This window comes from Tupaia chinensis, unplaced genomic scaffold, assembly GCF_000334495.1.
Source record: "Tupaia chinensis unplaced genomic scaffold, TupChi_1.0 Scaffold000622_1, whole genome shotgun sequence".
NCBI classification, from domain to species: domain Eukaryota; kingdom Metazoa; phylum Chordata; class Mammalia; order Scandentia; family Tupaiidae; genus Tupaia; species Tupaia belangeri.
In genome coordinates this window covers 622,741-641,623 of record NW_006160142.1, presented here as the reverse complement: position 1 = coordinate 641,623, position 18,883 = coordinate 622,741, and positions in this window count along the sequence as shown.

The window sequence follows — 18,883 nt, the reverse complement described above, 5'->3', positions numbered from 1 at the left end:
GGTTTTTGCTATAGGGCACGTGTGTTTGCCAAACAGAGAGAGACAGAGAGACAGAAAGCAAGAAATCACCCCCCAGGGGGGATGGTCATGCCTCAATCCCTTCTCCTCCATTCTCCTCTCGGGATTTTGGGCACGCACGCACACACGCCTGGCATGAGTTTTAAGCCACCAGGTCCGGGACGTGAACCGCGGTCGACTATGTGGGAGTCCAGTGACATAGCCATTACGCTTACTGCTGGTCCCTCAACTAGCCCATTTGGCAACAGGTTTGCATGCCAAAGGGAAAAGAGATATAGGGTGACAAAAGAAGGAGAGACAGGAGGCCAAAAACATGTGAGTCCAGAGTAGGAGTTTAGTGTTGAGTGCCAAGTACTAGCTTTGGGTTACTGCAGAGTTAATTTAATAATAGTAATAGTTACAGAGATAATTACATGCTTCATAGTTTACATGGAGGATCTCATTTAACCATGTTGCTGTTACTCCCATATTACAGATGGAAAAATGAAGACCCAGGAGAAAAAAGAATTGCCTGCTAAAGATTGCACAACTTGTAACTTAAACAGCAGATTCAAAACTAGATCCCCTCACTCCAGTAATGGGGTTTGTAACCACTGTAGGGTCCTGCTTCCTACTCCAAGGAGCCAATAGACCAAACCCCAGAGGTTTAGAACCTTGGAGCTCTGCACTATTAAGGCCCACACTCTAAGTAGAGAGCAGATCTTTCCACTAGGTAAAATGCCCATGACTCAGGAAGCATCCTTGGCAACAGGAGCATCCTCTAGGATTTCCATACCTGAGAGTCTAGCAACTTGCCCTCTTCCCTGGGACCCACCCCTGAGAGCTGTATAAGCCTGAGCAGATCAGCCTGCCTTTATACTTGACTTTAATCAGGACACAGGGCTATAGCAGCAAGGAGCTAAGAAAAAGCCAAGTCAGGTTCAGAGGGAGGGGAGGCTGTTGGCATCACAAAAAGCTCCCTCCTTATCTTTCTACTTGAGCTATTTGTTTTTGCCAGGTACCTATGGGCTGGGGATATGGGCTTATGTGGATCCAAAGAATATCCTCTATCCCTAGGGGACTGCAGTTAGGGTCAAAGTTGGGGTCAAAGCCTAATGCAAGGCATTCTATCATCACAAGAGATATCCAGTGCCCTTTCCTCCATCCACTTATCTTCCACCCCATCCTGCTTGATCCCCTTCGTCCTTGTCCTTTTTCAGATGTACCACCCCCAAATCCCATTGCTCTGTGGTTGGCATTGTGGGTATCTTCACATTAACTGCTGTCAAGTCTCCTGTGCTCCCCTCAGCAAGACTGTCTACTTGAAGAATGACAGCCGACTCAGATGGGGAGCCGACATCATGCAGAGGATATTAGAACAAAATGCTTCTGGTTTTGATGGAGGCATCAAAACGATAGATGTCGAGATAACAAAAGAAGTGAGAGGCAGACCTCCCAGGCAGATATGTCGAGTATAAGAATTTACAAATGGAATGAAGGAGAAATATTCCATGATGCACGGACACCTCACCTAGATCAAGGGAACAAAACTGGGTCAGAGCAGGATTTTAAGAGAACTTGATTGAGGGATTTCTTCAGAGTCAGTAGTTGTGGACTGTGATTCTCCACCCAACTTTCTCTTCAGGGATAAGGATGGGCTACCTCTAATACATGTAGAAAGAGGCTCCCATAGGTGTTCTGCAGTGTGATTTCTGCGATCAAAGGATACTGAGGACTGGTGCCTGGTTCATGTCTAAGGAAGACTGCCATGACTATAGACTGAGAAGCTATAGGCTCCTGCCCAGGAAATGCAGAAGTCCAAAATAGAGCAAATGCGTGGTGGTAGCAGAGAGACTGCGGGATAGACAAGCCTGTACTCCAAGGAATGTAGGAGCCCTCCCGGTGAGCCCATGTGAGCCACCTGGAAAGAAAGCAGACAGGAGGTCATCGAGGACCCTGAGAAGGGTGTATATAATAGGCTGGAAGTAGACCCACTGTACAAGGGTGGAGAAAGGGATCTGAAGGGAACATCTGGAATAGCAGAACAGGGAGATGTGCCCAGCAAAAAAAAAAAAAAAAGAAGAAGAAGAAAAACCTCTAAAGGGTCTACAAAAGCACTCAACAAAGAAAGGTTTTCCAGGCCTAGAAAGTGCACAGCCATCTAGCCAATAAAAACTGCTTTAGTTTCTTTCCCCTCTTCTCACACTAATCTGTGGGGGATCAAAATAGCAGCAAGCAAAGGTGAGGGAGGGGGAAGTGAAGGAGAAGCAAAGGGCAAGATCCTCATTTCCATTTAAAGAATTTCAGAGTGAAGTAGGCCAATCTTGGGGCAGGAAGGGGAATATTTTATGTTGGTCAACTCCGGATTTAGATATATATTTGAACTAGCTATTCTAATTTCTGACTGGAGTCTATAACTGATAGGATCCACTAGACTGTCTGTTTCCTAAAGATGAACATAAAGGACAAGGAGCCTGCCAGCATTGTTCTCCAGGGGCAGAGAAAAAGCACCCTACTGAATTCACCTAAATTTAGAGAAGGTGTTGTACCCTTTCCCACACAAGTCCTGCTTCTTCCACATATTGATTATAATCACAATGACTGTACTCACAACCAACTAGAACAAAACAGTCTAATGGGTTTTCTTTTTATTCCCCTGGCATCCCAACACAAATACACTGGCACAAGAGCAACTTTGTGAGGAGCAAAGGAAATCCATGGAGTCAGTTATCACCTGGAGGGTTAGGAAGGGCACAAAGTGGCTGGATGGTGACATAGCCATAAGGCAATGCTCTGAGAGGCTGACCCATGTGGGAAGGTTCTAGGTCCATATCCAGAGCATACATGCTGGTGATATGGGCTGGCTGAAGCTGTGAGTTTATTGCAGCATCAAGACCCAATTGGAGGTGCCTGTATCTCTGCCTCTCTGTCCCTCTCTATCTCTCTCACTCATGAAGGAAATAACAAACAAACAAACAAACAAAAACCTGAAAAAAAGGACACAAAGGATTTGAATCTGCCCAGTATGCTTTAAAACTCTTCACTGAGCTCCTTGAACTGTGACTTAGGGTGTTAATAAGTAATCTTCTGCTTCTAAAATTTCTCTCCCCATCTCTCCCACTGCACTGCACCATTATAGAAATCTCATCATTCCTTTGTTATAGCCACAGGTTAAAGTTAAGATATTCTGAGAACATTTTTACTCATCTTTTAGGCCTTAGAGTAAATTACCATATTTCTTAAAAGTTTAACCCATGCTCCCTTTTGATAAATGGATTTTTATGTATTCCTTCAATATTATTTAATATTATCACAGCAATTCAAGTATTATGTCTAAGACAAAACAATCAGAATATTATATATACTTTTTAAAAAATGCATATGCTCTCTGGAGCCAGCAGGTGGTATGGTGGTTAAGGCACTGGGCTTCCACTTTTCTGGCCATGGTTCAAATCTTAGACCTGCCAGCTTTCTCTCTCTCTCTCTCCCTCTCCCTCTCCCTCTTCCTCTCTCTCTCCCTATCTCTCTTTGGGGAGTGCACATGTCTCATAGCAAATTAAATAATAATGATGATAACAAAAATTAAATGAATAATTATTTTTAAAAATACATATGCTCTCCAAAAATTCTGACCCTTCTTCCATCTCTGAGGCTCCCATATTCATCATCCTATCCTGTTGGTTGAGTACCATCCTAGAATTCCCTGACAGCATATTGAGAAACTACAAAAGTAAAACTTCCCAGTATCAGTTGTTCAGAGGGAATGGAGGAGAATATGCCTGCTAAAGACTGTACCAAAATAACAGGGGTCATCCTAAGCCAAGGAAATGCAGTGGGCATGTTGGGATCTTAGGGTTTAACTTCTCACTACTGGCACAGAATCCATTTTTTTTTTCCAAAAGGATAGAGGATGTTGTGCTTAGATGCAAAACTGCAAAATTCTGTCTCATAATATAGCATCCCATCTCTTATATATAATAATTCATTGTTCCTCTACAAAGATGTTTTAGAAAACCAGCTGAGAATCGGAGCAAGCAGGAGGCAACTTTGAAACCAGACAGTTTCACACCTCTTAACAAGCTTCATGACCCTGGGCACATCCCTTACCTTCTGAGCCTAACTTTTCATCTGTAAAAGTGGGATAAAAATAGACACCCTGCGCATTTGCTATGAACCCTGAACATCACTAGAAAATATGTCAGGCACAGTGCACTGCACATACTAGGTGCTTGTCATTCTCAGCAGTTCACATGACAGAAGATTTCTGCAGATGCTTGCATACCAAGAGAAACCAAAAAATTGAGGACCTAGTGACCCCAAAAGAATTATAGATGAGCAGCCTTTTTCCCAAGGGGTGTTGATGATGGTATAGCTCTGCTGCCAAATGCCCGGAGTACAGGACAGACCTGTGGCTTCAGGCGCAGGCATCACTCCCAATCAGATGCTGCTTTGCCTCAGCTGTGTTGGATCCTAGAAGATAATCACACAGAAGACACTGGAATAATCCTAGCCCCACCTTATGCCAGGTCAACTAAGGGAAGGTGTTGTAAGGAATCCAGAGGTACTGGGTAGCTGGAGAGGAGTCATGGAGTGAGGATGAGAATGGAACACCCAAAAGACTCTTCATCCGTTTCCCAGTCTTGCCCAGCCTTTCTCTCCTCTGGTCACCACTGGCCCTCCCCCACACCCATCCCAGACACACACAGAATTAATTTGCATCACACAAAACCATTCTTGTCACACTCCAGGCTCAGAACCGACAGGCTGCATTATCTGTGCCCAGCTATTCTTTCCCCAGTATTAACAGGAAGGCTTCCCACTATCTCTGCCATCTACCTTATCAACAGCCCCAGGCAGCTGTCTCAGCACCCAGCGGGTGCCTTCAGCCAGGCTCAGCTGGCCCTAGTCTTGCTCAGACGTTCCTGCTCCGGCAAAGAGGTCTCTTGCCCAAATTGCAGAGGGCTTCAGGAGCAAGGTCTCCTTCCTGGGAGGAATTGGGACTGGGAAGACAGGAAGGGGTGGCAGCCCACCACCTGATAAAGGGCTCATCATTCCCAGCAGATAGGAAAATCATGATCTGGAAGCTGTTTCTCAGCCTCTCAGGGAAACACAACCTTTATTCCCACTCCCTCACTCCCAATCACTTCAAAAAGCCCCTCTCTCCTCTCTTTAGTTAGGAGAGAAGCTTCTACAGTAATCCGACCCCTGCCCTATGCCTGTCATTTTCAGCACCATAACAGACATTATCTTATTTAAGGCATGGTAGGCATCTTTGTATTGTTATTATAAAGCCTTTCAACATAGACATGACTATACATATTTCACATTTGGGAAAAGTAAAGGTTAAAGGTGTTAATTTACATGCTCCCAAATCATACGTTTAGTAAGCAGAAGGTGATTTTAACTAAGTTTTCCTGTCTCCAAAGTCAGTTCTCTTTATGACAACAAACAACAATAAATTTGTTTCTAAACCAGTATGTAAACCAGAACGTGGGATGGCAGCCTGGTTGTGACGGAGCAATCAGCGGAGCCTTGCCATGCTGGAGGCACACAGGAGCCCTGGGTTCCAATCCCAGAGTGACTTGAACATGCTGGGCTTGATACTCATTTGTGATCCTGACTGACTGGAAGGCTGTGGAGGAAGGATAATGACATGACAAGACACATCAGGGGTACTTTTCTCTCTCTGTATCTCACCTTCCCATCATAATTAATTAATTAACGAATTAATTAATAGACCTCACAAAAGAGATGACATAACCCCAAAATCCATGGCAATCATATGCTATCCATCCTCTCTCCCCAACCCCACAAAAATGGGTTCTTTGAATTAAGATCAGTTCTAAGTCTCTGTAACAGACATCTCACAGGGTCTGGGATAGCAACCTGTTGACTTGTGGGACAAAGATGAATAACTTACTAAAATGTATACTCCCTTTCCATAGTATAGAGTCATTGCTGGGAAATGTCACCCAACCTGAGACTACATCTCACAACCTAACCTACTTTGCACCAAGGCTAGGCATGCAGCACTCTTCCCAATGGAATATAAGCAGAAGCACTGTCCATTAGCCATGAGCTGAGGTTTTCAAGAAGTATATACACTATCTTGGGGCCAGCAGTTAGCGTAATGACTATGTCGCTGAATTCCCATGTAACCGACCACGGTTCAAGTCCCAAACCCTGTGGCTTAAACTCATGCTGGGTGCGTGTGCATGCGTGCCCAAGATCCCAAGAGGAGAATGGAGAGAAGGGATTGCGGCGTGGCCATCCCCCCTGGGGGATGACTTCTCGCTTTCTATCTCTCTGTCTCTCTGGCGAGCACACGTGCCCTATAGCCAAAACCTCTCAAAAAAAGAAAAAGAATCTTATTAAAGATGGAGTAATGGTTAAGTCACTGGACTCCCATGTAGCCGACTGTGGTTCAAATTCCAAAACCAGCTACTTAAAACATGCCAGGTGTGTATACATGCATGCATAAAAAACCAAGAGGAGAATGGAGGAGAAGAGATTGCAGCCTGGCCAACCACCCTGGAGAGTGATTTTTTTGCTTTCTGTCTCTCTGTCTCAGTCTGTCTCTCTGGTGAGCACACGCACCCTATAGCAAAATCTCTCTTAAAAAAAAAAAAATTAATTACTAAAATGTTTCACTAATATTCCAAAAGAGATTTAAGATGCTTTGTGCGGGTACTATCTATTTTGCTATGGGTTGGGACTCAATCCTCAATGTTTAGAGACTAAAAGGCATCTCTCTGTGTCCAGAGTTCCATGTGACTGAGCCAAACTGAAAACAGCAAACAAGCAACCATGATTCACATTCCTATAGCTCAAATACTGTTCAAACTCCTTCTCATTCATTATCTTGATTTATCTGCTATCTTAACCTGTACTAGCTGCTATTTTTTTAAAAATACCAAAAATGGGTGTCTGATAAATAACTGAAACTTATTTCTTATAGTTCAAGAGGCTAGGAAGTCTAAGATCAAGGTACCAGCAGAATCAGTGTTCAGTGAGAGTTTATTTTCTGATTCATAGAAAACCATCTTCTCACTGTGTCCTCACATAGGAGAGGGAAAAGAAAGCTCTGCTTTTGAAAGGCACTAATCCCATCCATGAGGGCATAGCCCTCATAACTGAAGCACCTTCTAAAGGCCCCACCTTTCAGTACTATTACTGTGGGGATTAGGTTTCAACATATGACATTTGGAGACCAAAAACATCTAGATCTTGGAATTTCCATAGGAGCTTTAGAAAAAAAAAAAAAAAAAAAACTTCCTCCTATATGATAATAGCATTTACAGATGGAGAGATTGAGGCCCAGAAAGAGTAGTTGACCCAAAAACTTATGTGGTCAGTGAGTAGCAGAGCCAAAGTTCAGAACTAATTTTCTAGAACACTATTCTAATGTTTCTAGTTTACAGGACAATGCTATTGCTATTATACTCTGAAATTCTGACCCATTTGTTGGAATCCAAGACAAAAAACAGGAATTAATTTACTATGGGAGAGGACCCAGATATAAGAAAAGGAGAATGAGCCAGATGAGAAATATTGGCTGGACTTTGGGTATATGTCAAAATCCTATGTTAGTTCATGGATTCTTAAATAGGAACCTTCTCAGGAGCCCCCATGCCCAAAAGCAGAGCAAGTCTATTCTAATATAAGGAACACGGCCTTGTCAGCAAGAGTTAAATGCCATTATTGAAGCATCTTTCTCTCTTTATGGGCAAGCATTACTACTTTCTGAAGTCTTCTGTAAAAACTCCAAGGTCTCTCTGGCATTGAGTCCCTGTCATTCCTGAGTGATGAGTTTCAGGAGCTTCCCACCCACCCCTCACTGCTCCATCCAGTAGGTAAGAACCTGGGAAAATATGAAAAGATTTAAATTAAAAAACAAAAAACAAACAAACAAAAAAAACCCTTGTTACTTTTAATTCTACAGGGTTGCCAAGGGATAGACTTGCATCACTCCCTACCCTATCAGACCCCAATATAGTGCTGGGAAGAGGGTATGTGGCAAATAAAAGCAGCTCAATTTTGTATAAGGAAAAACCTGGAGGTCATAGTCATGCTCCCGGTGATGTCAATGTGGCTCATGTCCAACTACACTTGAATAGTATTGGGACCCCCAAAAAAGCAAATTCCTCTGAGCAACACACTCTGATCACACTGCTACTGACCCTGCCCTGGCTCTCCATAGAGCTCACTGAGAACCAGAAAATACACTGAGAGGTGTCTCAAAGGCTTTATCTAAATCATCTCCAATCTTTCCAGTCCTGAATTAAATGGTTTAGAGGTGTCTTAAAGAAAACTCTCACAGGTCCACCACACTGCACAACTGTGATGGCACTGCTTCCACCAGAGTACCTTAATGGTGTCCCCTGGAACTGTGAGGTCCACACTCTGCACAACCAAATACTTCTAGCCCCAGCTCTGTCTCCTCTTCTTCGCAGGAAATTATTCCTTATCCAGCTGAATGAGGACAGACCCTGATATACAGGAGTTTACTGACTGGAAGGATAGCAGGTGGCAGCACAAAACAAAAGGAAGACAGCAGCTTAAAAGAAAGCTATCCCCTCCATTTGCACTGGCACTTGATAACATCCTTAGATATGTTTTATGTTAAAATTGAGGTACTGATTCACAAATCTGCTTTGCTTTGCTTTCCAGATATGAGTTCCCCAAAGTCAGAGATACCATCTTATTCTAGCACCTGGCACACAGTAGGTGCTTAGTACCTTTGTTGACAGATGGATGGATGAGTGAGTAGATGCATTCGCTTATAAATTTACTGAGTTTTTTATTTATATACACTCACAAACACACCAAGCACTAGTCTATGCATTGAGGTTGCAATGTTAACAAACCAGGCAAAAATTCCATCCCTGCCCTCATGGAACTTATGTTTTACAGATTGGAAGAGTAGGTCCAGCCATAGTAGAGCATGCTGAGCAGTGCTGCTTGGTAAAATGAGTCACATGGGAGGCCCAAGTTCAATTCCCAGTCCACCCTAAAAGCAAGAAAGAAAGAAAGAAAGAAAGAAAGAAAGAAAGAAAGAAAGAAAGAAAGAAAGAAAGAAAGAAAGAAAGAAAGCGAAAAAGCCAAACACAGTAGCAAGTGCCTATAGGTCCAGCTACTCAGGAAGCTGAGACAGAAGAATTATGACAAAGAGATTTCCTGTCTAAAACAGCACATATACACACACCACAATGAAATGAAAGAAGTAAGGAGTGAAAGGAAAGAGGGAGGGACTGGATAAGTGAATAAATGAGCAAAAGCACTGAATAAATTTAGGTTTGGGGCTATTTCTACAGTAACACAAAAGGTCTTTTACAAGTTCATAGAAAATGTGGGGGCCAGCAGTTAGCAAATGGCTATGTCACTGGACTCCCATGTAGTCAACTGCAGTTCGAGTCCCAGACCCAGTGGCTTAAACTCACGCCAGGCACGTGTGCATGCGTGCCCAAGATCCCGAGAGGAGAATGGAGGAGTAGGGATTGTGGCACGGTCATCGCCCCTGGGTGGTAATTTCTCGCTTTCTGTCTCTCTGTCTCTCTCTGTCTTTCTGGTGAGCACACGCGCCCTATAACAAAAACCTCTCCAAAAAAAAAAGTTCATAGAAAATGTGTATTATGAGAAAGCTGCATGAATGTCAAAGTTTTTTTTTTGTCTGTTTGCTTGTTTTGCATCAAAATAAACTCCTACTTAAGTTGACCCCATAGCTAAATAGTTAAGGAAGCCAATCTCACATGGCCAACTGTGATCAAATCCCAGAACTGGAGGCTTTAAAAATATTCCAAGTGCATGTGCATGCCCAAAATTAGAAAGTGAAGGAAAAGGGATTACAGCATGACCATGCCTCTTTGGAGGGCTTTCTCCCTCCCTCCCTCTCTCTCTCTGTCTCAGTCTCCCTCTCTGTCTAGCAAGTGCATACTCCCTCTGGCAATTAAAAAGGAAAAAGAAATAAGATAATATTTTAATTCCACTTTTCATACTTTAATTTCATCTTTCATTCCATTTAATTTCATTTTTAATTCCATTTTTAATTCCATTCATACTTTAATTCCATTTTCCACAGATGTTTTGAAGTGGCTGATTTACTGAGTGCTAACCACATGTCAAGGTCTGTACTGTCATACCCTAGGATGTAATTTGGTAAGCTGGTTAAAAGTATGGCTATAGTATCATACTATCAAAGTCATGCCCAGCTCTGTCCCTTAATAACTATGTAACCTTGGGCAAGTTACTTAGTACCTCTTAGCCTCATTTCTTCACTACTAAATGGGTATAATATAGTTGTTGTAAGGAATAAATTATGTGATTCCTGTAGAGACTACTCAGGCTAGGTCCTGGTACACACTAAATATTCATAGGTAAGTAGTGATTGTTACTATCCCATTGAACTTACAACACCCAAATGAGACAGGCACTCTCGGCATCTGGGTAATGCATAAACTGAGACTTAGAAAAGTAAAAGGAGTTATCAAAAGGTACACATATGGCGCCAAACAAAGTTAGATTCAATTTAATCCTATTTAATTTCCAAGTCCATGTTATTCAATTCCAAAAGCCCATATTTTTAACCATTATACCTGTGTAAAAATGAGCCTTACCAAAGTCTACATAACTGAGAGCCTGGAGGGGCTCTGGGAAGAGCCTTTATCCAAGATATCTCCCCATTAGCTAACCATAGTATCTATTAGTCCTTCAAGGTAGGCATCTCACTCCAAGCTTCTTTTATAAAGTAAGACCCTTCCCCACATCCCTGACTAATCAGCAGATAGCCAGATGCAAAAGATCACCAGAGAATGAAATAGAATGAAATTCTGGGATATTTATTATTCTAATTTTTGTTTGATTTGAGGAGTTGGTGTGGAGACAAAGGTTATCATCTGGGAAAATTAGGTTTGGGCAGAGCCTCACAGATCTAGTAATAGGAGAGCTTCAAGTGAGAAGTGGTTACAGAAGAGAAAATCACCACAAGAATAATTCAAGTTGTGGGATATGACATTTCTGTACAAGCTGGAGCAGAAGGAAAAGGAGGCAGACATGGTAAAGAGCTCAGGACACGTATGTGGGCAGAGTCTGAGTGAATGTGTCTCTTACAGAACTGCCCCCAGCAGCTGGTTCCTTAAATTGACTTGTAAGGAGGAAGAAGGTGAGCTTCCCATCATGCTACAAGCACAAACCATTCTGACCTTCCATTTCTGATGTGGCAGAACAGGGACCAAGGCCACAGGTGAAATAGAGACTGAACTGTCTCAATTCCCCTCACAACCAAAGAGAGAACCCAGTTGACCCTAAGCCCCTAAGAACTGGAGTGAGCCACTGATTTAACTTTAGCAGAAAGAAGTTAGAAGAGAAAAGAAGGAGAGAAGGCAAGATAGAAAAAATAGGAAGAATAAAGAGAAAAAGAGTCCCTCTCACCATCTCAGACCTAAGTAATAAACCAGGCTCAGTTGTTTCCTCCTGGTCCTTAGATGTCACCACCCTCCACACTTTCCATACTACCCTTCCCAAGATCTTCAATAAAAACTCTACCCATCAAACAGGTCATCCCCCCAACACCACCACCATCAGTATCAGGATTCTCTCTGTTCACAGATCACCCACCAATATTAAAAATATCAATCATTTTATTTTCCATAGACAGGAATATGAACAAGTTCTAGACCTAGGGGACAAAGAAAGAAGGATGGAATTACTGAGAGAAAAAAGAAAGGAGGACGTGCCTCTAGCTCACTGCTGAGGTTTATAAAATATTTTTAAAACTCATACCTGATCTCTGAAGAGTCTAAATATCTCTTTTCAGCTCTGTATCCCCCAAGACTACATAAGTAAGAGGGGAAAGGTCTAAACATCAGTTTCAGAGTTTGAGGCTGTTTGCCAATTTTTCATTTCAATAATTATTGTGTTAAGATTTACCAATAGTATTAAAAAGCTCCTGTTCTTTATTCTATAACAGCCATTTCAGAAATATTGGAGAGATTTTTGGTGGTTAGGTGGGTAAAAGGAGATGGGTGGATGGATGGATGAGTAGTGGATGAAGAGGCAATTGGATATAGATAAATATATGGAAGGAGAAATGGATGGATAAACGGGTGGATCTCCATACCACACAGAAAAATCCACCCTTTGCTTTCAGATAGGAGCATTTTTCTTTTTTAATTGTCAGAGGGTGCAAGAGATTGCCAAAAGAAGAAAGAGAAGGGGTTTGGTCACATACAATTCTTTGTCCTCCATTTCTCCAACCCATTAGGATTTTTGGCATACACATACCACACACACACACACACGCACACACACCTAGCATGTCTCTCATGTCACGAGGGCAGCGATTCTAATAACAATCTGCCATGTATACTCTGACTCTATACACAGGGTTTAACTGCTGAACTATGGGGCCAGCCTGGATAGCAGTATTTTTAAACGGTAAACATTAGGAGTTGGCATAAGGCACTGCAAATAGTATCGTAACTAATTTAGCTTTCTAAGTGACTGAAATATATTTAGTCAAACCCACGAACCGCATTTAAGAGCTAGATAGTTCTCAAATCATGTTTTTCCAGCCTTCTTTTATCCTCTCTGTACTCCCTCTCTCAGATACAAAGCTTTTTCCCAAAACAAATCATCCACTAGAAGAGAACTCCAGCATGGCCACACCCTGCTCTGACCTCTGTCCTGGTCTCCCGTCCTCTCTCCAGCTACCTTGCCTGCTCTATGTTCATCTGGATGCCCCAGCATCACTTCAGTCTCCACATGCCTACAAGAATGTTGACATCCTCTCCCCACTTCACTCCTGGCCCCTTGTCTAACTCCTCTATTTCTAAAGACTTAACATCTCTAGTCTCCAAAATTTTAATAATAAATCTAAAATCAGTTTTTATTATTCCCTTCCCTCCATATGTGATCAATCACCATGTCATTTTCTCTCACTACTATGAAATCCCTTTGAAAATGCTCCAGTCCCTGATTTCCCCTCTTTACAATCAGTGCCAAGTACATATTTATTCATTCATTTATTCATTAATGCTGCTAAAAGTATTCATGCTTCTATATGCTTGGTGCTGAGGTCTGCACTAGGGATTCAAAGATGAATAAAACACAATAGCTGACCTGAAATATTTCAGATTCTCAGTAAATAGTTCATAAAGTAATACGTTGACTATATCCACCTCCTCAAAATTTCTGGCAGCTCTTTGTTGTCTGGGGTCCATAATTATTGCCAAAAGCTTGTCTGTCCTTAGCCTCGGAGGCTGAGTTTTGGTGCAAATTTAATTCTGTGCTTAGAGAATAATCACTGTGAGTTGTAACCAGCTCTGTTGCAGCTGGGCTCATGCCCTATACATTCTCATCAGAGTTATGATCTTGAGACTTGGACATAAACGCAGTGCAAATAGTTATGGACACTGAAGGCAGTGTGGAAGGCAGGTAGGAGAGGGGAAGAGTGGAGGGAAGGAAATTAGGGAGAAAAAAATAGAGAAGCAACACATTTGTGGGACACAGAACTGGTTTATTACCTGTCGATTATAATTGTATAAATATTCTCAACTGGTCTGGTCTGAGGTATATTTCATGTTGGATCAATATTTTTTATAAGCTCAATGATTCTCTATATGAGATTGAATGTTTAAAAATAATAATAATAAAATGGAATTAAAAATAAATAAACAAAAAAAAAGACAGGTAGCCAAATGTTGCTATAATTTTAACCCTTAGTCTTGCACATAATGGGAACTCTCACTAAGGATCTGGCTCTTGGGTACCAAGGAGCAGAATAGGCAAAAGTAGAAGTGGACAGGAGCCCAAGACCATGGGCTTTAGAGGAAGATGTGAATCCTAGCTCTGTCACATGCTTAGCTGCTTTATCTCAAAATGTCCCTGATTCTGAACCTCAGGTTTCTCTTTCATAACCTAAGACTCACCTGTCCTGCAAGATTGTTAAAAGGTTTAACTGAAACAATGTACCTGCCATGGTATTGCTTTTCTTTCCATTTCTTTACTACTAGTTTTGATATTTGCCCTTGAACCAGTCCTAGGTAAAGTTACAACTCTTTATTTTGACTGCCTCGTTGTCCATCAAATGTTGACTAGCTCTGTCCACTGACTGTGAAAGAAATAGGTTTAAATTTACTTGTCTTTCGCAGCTACAATTCTTAGGGACTATTATGGGGAAAAGGTTTGTATTATATGTTGAGTTGATGATAGAATCAATGACAGAGCATTCCACAGCCAACAGGCTACCACTTTGGTTATCAGTCTACTGCTGGAAGATGTCTCTTAGCCCACCCTTTCTATTCTTGAAAGTCCCTGGACTACTGGTCAGGACTTGAGCTCTGTTCTACACTCAATCACCAACTTGCCAGGTAATCATAAGCAGCGTATTTATCCTTTTGCAACTCCATTTCCCAATGTGTAAAAAAGGGATAGAAAACATGCCTAACCTACTGCTGAGAGTGGTTGTAAAGATTACAACAGATTCAAAAGCTAGAAATATTCTACAATAATAAGACCTTATTAATGTTATTTTTATTTGGGTACGTTGAAGGAAGAAATGAAAACAATTTGAGAGGAGGGTACTGACTTCGAGAAGAGCCTCCCTTATGAGCCAGAAGAAAGGATGGGCTGGGCAAATGCCACCCTGTGTGCTGACAAACTGTTTGTTTCTACATGTATCTGGAAGAGTTGGGAGGATCAGAGGAAATTCGTATATTTACAAGCTAAGCAAAGAGAAAAATGCCACCATAAAACTGAGGGGGAGGGATAATATAATAAAACAATATAGAGTGTCCTATAACCACGGAAACAATAACAACGCTAAAACAGAAATAGCTTATTAAGTTAAAACAACTGTAAATCTGTCAGAACAGCCCATAGAAACTCTCATCTTATGATAGTAAAAAGCCTCTACCAGGCCTATTGTCTTATACTTTCATTAAACTACAGTTTTATAAGCTAAATTATTGCCAGTTCTTGCTCAATTCCCAGAATGAAATCCAGTTAAACTCTTAATTTGGGAGATACATCTTTTGCAAGTGACAGGTCTTTAATAGACAGCTCCCAAAGCCTGATGTGACTGGGGAAAGCAGGAAACAAAGGCACAGAAGCTCTGAGCCTAACATTTTGGGTAAAGGACCCCATCCAGAGGTGACCAATTGTGACTGCACAAGTGTTCAGTCCCAAAACAAATCATCCACTAGAAGAGAACTCCAGCATGGCCACACCCTGCTCTGACCTCTGTCCTGGTCTCCCGTCCTCTCTCCAGCTACCTTGCCTGCTCTATGTTCATCTGGATGCCCCAGCATCACTTCAGTCTCCACATGCCTACAAGAATGTTGACATCCTCTCCCCACTTCACTCCTGGCCCCTTGTCTAACTCCTCTATTTCTAAAGACTTAACATCTCTAGTCTCCAAAATTTTAATAATAAATCTAAAATCAGTTTTTATTATTCCCTTCCCTCCATATGTGATCAATCACCATGTCATTTTCTCTCACTACTATGAAATCCCTTTGAAAATGCTCCAGTCCCTGATTTCCCCTCTTTACAATCAGTGCCAAGTACATATTTATTCATTCATTTATTCATTAATGCTGCTAAAAGTATTCATGCTTCTATATGCTTGGTGCTGAGGTCTGCGCTAGGGCAGGTAGGAGAGGGGAAGAGTGGAGGGAAGGAAATTAGGGAGAAAAAAATAGAGAAGCAACACATTTGTGGGACACAGAACTGGTTTATTACCTGTCGATTATAATTGTATAAATATTCTCAACTGGTCTGGTCTGAGGTATATTTCATGTTGGATCAATATTTTTTATAAGCTCAATGATTCTCTATATGAGATTGAATGTTTAAAAATAATAATAATAAAATGGAATTAAAAATAAATAAACAAAAAAAAAGACAGGTAGCCAAATGTTGCTATAATTTTAACCCTTAGTCTTGCACATAATGGGAACTCTCACTAAGGATCTGGCTCTTGGGTACCAAGGAGCAGAATAGGCAAAAGTAGAAGTGGACAGGAGCCCAAGACCATGGGCTTTAGAGGAAGATGTGAATCCTAGCTCTGTCACATGCTTAGCTGCTTTATCTCAAAATGTCCCTGATTCTGAACCTCAGGTTTCTCTTTCATAACCTAAGACTCACCTGTCCTGCAAGATTGTTAAAAGGTTTAACTGAAACAATGTACCTGCCATGGTATTGCTTTTCTTTCCATTTCTTTACTACTAGTTTTGATATTTGCCCTTGAACCAGTCCTAGGTAAAGTTACAACTCTTTATTTTGACTGCCTCGTTGTCCATCAAATGTTGACTAGCTCTGTCCACTGACTGTGAAAGAAATAGGTTTAAATTTACTTGTCTTTCGCAGCTACAATTCTTAGGGACTATTATGGGGAAAAGGTTTGTATTATATGTTGAGTTGATGATAGAATCAATGACAGAGCATTCCACAGCCAACAGGCTACCACTTTGGTTATCAGTCTACTGCTGGAAGATGTCTCTTAGCCCACCCTTTCTATTCTTGAAAGTCCCTGGACTACTGGTCAGGACTTGAGCTCTGTTCTACACTCAATCACCAACTTGCCAGGTAATCATAAGCAGCGTATTTATCCTTTTGCAACTCCATTTCCCAATGTGTAAAAAAGGGATAGAAAACATGCCTAACCTACTGCTGAGAGTGGTTGTAAAGATTACAACAGATTCAAAAGCTAGAAATATTCTACAATAATAAGACCTTATTAATGTTATTTTTATTTGGGTACGTTGAAGGAAGAAATGAAAACAATTTGAGAGGAGGGTACTGACTTCGAGAAGAGCCTCCCTTATGAGCCAGAAGAAAGGATGGGCTGGGCAAATGCCACCCTGTGTGCTGACAAACTGTTTGTTTCTACATGTATCTGGAAGAGTTGGGAGGATCAGAGGAAATTCGTATATTTACAAGCTAAGCAAAGAGAAAAATGCCACCATAAAACTGAGGGGGAGGGATAATATAATAAAACAATATAGAGTGTCCTATAACCACGGAAACAATAACAACGCTAAAACAGAAATAGCTTATTAAGTTAAAACAACTGTAAATCTGTCAGAACAGCCCATAGAAACTCTCATCTTATGATAGTAAAAAGCCTCTACCAGGCCTATTGTCTTATACTTTCATTAAACTACAGTTTTATAAGCTAAATTATTGCCAGTTCTTGCTCAATTCCCAGAATGAAATCCAGTTAAACTCTTAATTTGGGAGATACATCTTTTGCAAGTGACAGGTCTTTAATAGACAGCTCCCAAAGCCTGATGTGACTGGGGAAAGCAGGAAACAAAGGCACAGAAGCTCTGAGCCTAACATTTTGGGTAAAGGACCCCATCCAGAGGTGACCAATTGTGACTGCACAAGTGTTCAGGTCCCTCTCTTACCTAGGCACTTTCTGATGAAGAAAGTGGAACAAGGAAGTTAATGTTTTCCACCTCCAGCTAAGTGGATTCAGATCTCAGGAGAAGTTGAAGTTCAAACCAGACAGTGCTAATCCCTTATTAGCAAGGTAGTTTTATGATCCTTACAAATCTCCACACTCAGCCAGCATCATATGTACCAAGCAGCCCATAACTGAGAAATTGTTATATGTCCTTGCTGGCTAATACACCTTGGCTCTGAACTACTGTCTTACCATACATCATCCCTAGACCAACTTGCTTCCAATATTCTTTGCCTCTATAGAGATCACTTTCCTGGTTATCTGTCCCACCCTGCACTGAATGCATTGTGGTACCATATCTTGGTCTCCTTCCAGCAAACCCGTCCACAACTGCCAGCCTCCATGGTCAATGCAACCCCAGGAGCCGCCACTGGGTCTTTTCCCTTAAAGACCGGTCCTTCCTCCCCCAGGATTGCCCAGATCTAATGGGTAGCAACCAGACATTAATATCTACCAAACACAGAAAGAGGTAAAGGGAGAGTGTGCAGGAATTAGGACATTGAGTAGGATCTCAGTGAGACATGCTGCCCTAGGCCCTTAGTGCCATAAAAAAATTGGGGAATTGGGTTAGTTAATATAAAGGCATGTACTTTAGATAAAGTTAGCCAAGTATCTGTTTGGCTATGGCAACTTGGGTTTTCCCTAGTATTCGGTAGACAAGCATTTTTGTGGCAGCATTTCAGGAGAACGTTCTTGTTTTCAGTGCCATCCACATACCCGGTTTTATAAGCAAAATTATTTCCACTACTTGGAACTGCCAAAGATGACCTTACATGCTGATATAGCCATAATATTTTTCACACTGCTTAGCACCCTACACAACGGCCACCAACCTCTCTTTTATCCAGGCCTCATTCCCACTCCTTCCTCCCCCAGAGACCCACACACACGAACCAACATTCTCTCTCTGGCTCCATCTGCCTCACTACAGTCCTGGCTTGAGTTTTCCTCTCTCCCTAAAATGACTTCACACACAAAGAAAATTTCCATTCCTCACAGTCCTGATCAAATCTCATCTCTTCCATGTAGCATTCCTTGGTTCCCCCATGTTCAAATTTATAATCTCTCTCACTTCTGGTATTCCAAGTCCCATTATAGCATTTATCACGATTTACCTAGTATACCTGGGAATATTATCAAGAAGGAAAGTAATTGGTACATATTTACCTCAGGATACAGGAGATAACATTGATTTTTTTTCGAAATGCAAACTCATCTTTATAAAAACATACATGCACACAAACACAGAAATACATACGGATTCAAAAGGAAAACAATTTCAAGTCCACTGAGGAAGACTGATACAGGATTGAAGGGAAGGCATGGATATGAGTACTCTGAGGGGAAAAAAAGAAGCCACCAGACTTGTGAGGAGTTGTTTTCTTTTGAGACAGAGGTTAAAGCAAATGCCAGTGCCCT